Raw genomic sequence first — 2,500 nt, 5'->3', positions numbered from 1 at the left:
ATCAGTACATAACTAATATTTCAGTCGTCTGACGTCCCTCCTTAGTAAATGATGCAGGACCACATACATAGATGATACATACTGTAAACTGGGGAGGACAGTGTGAACCGCACTCGACCCAGTCACCCTATCTCACAGTCCACTCTGTGTGTAACAAAGCGAAAGCACCAAAGCACTATCGTTCAACAACATCCATTTTATCCTCGCTGCCACAGAACACTATCCAAAGAACGACAAGAGGAACGTCACGTCCACTAATAAGACAGAATGTCTCACATCACCCGCAAACAACGCAGCTCAAATCAGCCAGCAACACCCACAGTGGTCCACCCAGTATCAACACAGGACGCAACGCCACGCCACAACACAAAAGGTACAAGTAATAAAATACCCTTTGGCCACACCCCTTATAAAGGCATCGAACCAACCCACCACCTGACACCAGCCAAACGTACATCCTGATTTGACACATCTCTGGCAACCTAACCCACGTTGGCCCCTAACCTTACCCACGTTGGCCCCTAACCCTACCCACGTTGGCCCCTAACCTTACCCACGTTGGCCCCTAACCTTACCCACGTTGGCCCCTAACCTTACCCACGTTGGCCCCTAACCTTACCCACGTTGGCCCCTAACCTTACCCACGTTGGCCCCTAACCTTACCCACGTTGGCCCCTAACCTTACCCACGTTGGCCCCTAACCTAACCCACGTTGGCCCCTTAACCTAACCCACGTTGGCCCCTTAACCTAAGTTACGCTGCACCTTAACCTAAGTTACGCTGCACCTTAACCTAACTTACGCTGCACCTTAACCTAAGTTACGCTGCACCTTAACCTAACTTACGCTGCACCTTAACCTAACTTACGCTGCACCTTAACCTAACTTACACTGCACCTTAACCTAACTTACACTGCACCTTAACCTAACTTACACTGCACCTTAACCTAACTTACACTGCACCTTAACCTAACTTACACTGCACCTTAACCTAACTTACACTGCACCTTAACCTAAGTTACGCTGCACCTTAACCTAAGTTACGCTGCACCTTAACCTAAGTTACGCTGCACCTTAACCTAACTTACGCTGCACCTTAACCTAACTTACACTGCACCTTAACCTAACTTACACTGCACCTTAACCTAACTTACACTGCACCTTAACCTAACTTACACTGCACCTTAACCTAACTTACACTGCACCTTAACCTAACTTACACTGCACCTTAACTGTCACATGTAACGTCACAGGAATGTAGCTTTGCCTAACAGCAACCCTCTGAACATAGTTCACTGCTTGGATCCTCTGGTGTCATGTGTATTTCTTGATGCCATGGTGCGTACCCTCACATAAAGGTCTTTCGAGTGTTGCGTACTTTCTACACAGTCCCGCTAACCACTGGAAGGGTGTACCGCTACAGAACGAATATCGCCCTCCCCTCCTGCCCTTCCAAGCTGGTCGGTCAGGCGTTTGTTTGTGAAATGAGCCTTGCAGCTGTTCAGTTGCATTCGGTTGTCGATGCAGTCAGTGTACGTTGTGGTACGGCCTGTGTGGACTGTCCGCTGATGTACGCGTAACCCACACTGATCATCCGTCGTTACGTACTGAGTGACATAATGTGGCACATGCTTGACCGTACACCGGCTGCGCCCTACAATGGCGAATCATAAGGGCCATATGTTGTGCACGATGCTACTTGTCTCGTCTCCCCATTACAGCGAGATTGCACTGTTGTACGCCGTACAGACATGTGGTAGGTAGGTACGGACGAAAGTATTGCATGTTGGGCCCCCCCCCCCCCTCCTCCCTCTGCCGGGAATCAGCGTGAGCCGTCTGTTGATGTAGCGACGAGGGTTTTCCTATTTAATCGTATTGCCCCACACAACATGATAGCACGGTGGACCGCGTTCCACATCTGCGACATGCTACAGAGGCCGGTTGACAGTCGACCGCGCAAGGGACATTGCACACGTGCGCGGACCATCTTCCACGTGTTCTCTCGTGTACATGCCGCAGTGTGTATGTGGGCTGATGTAGCGTGTCGTGACACATAACATGCAGGCATGCCAGAATCGTAGATTTCGCAAATGTAGATTGACGTATACGATCCGCAAATGAACTGGAAATCAGTTGTTGAGCGGTTGTTCGCGCTGCAGGTGCATCGGTGATAGCGACGATCGGTACATCTATGAACCGGTTGTTTCGGCGGTACCCGCCATGCCCCCGAACCTGAGTTGGCCATGTGGGTATGAAGCGATACGAGGCTGTGGCTTGGTGGGACAGTCCCCGGCCGGTGAGGGGGGGCCGCCCGGCGTGCTGGCCGCGCGCTGCGTGAGCGCACGCACTACAGCCGGCTGGTGGGGGGCGCCCAGTGGCAGGAGCGCCGGCCGACGGGCCCGGCTGGCGTCCCAGCTATGCGCCGGCGCACCCTGCGCGCGGCGCCAGGCGGCCAAAGTGGGTTCTGCCGAGCCCGGTGCGAAGCGCGGTGGACATCTGCA

Source organism: Schistocerca gregaria, chromosome 3 (genome assembly GCF_023897955.1).
Source record: "Schistocerca gregaria isolate iqSchGreg1 chromosome 3, iqSchGreg1.2, whole genome shotgun sequence".
NCBI lineage: Eukaryota > Metazoa > Arthropoda > Insecta > Orthoptera > Acrididae > Schistocerca > Schistocerca gregaria.
The sequence above is the reverse complement of the archived record's forward strand: the minus strand, read 5'-3'. Positions refer to the sequence as shown.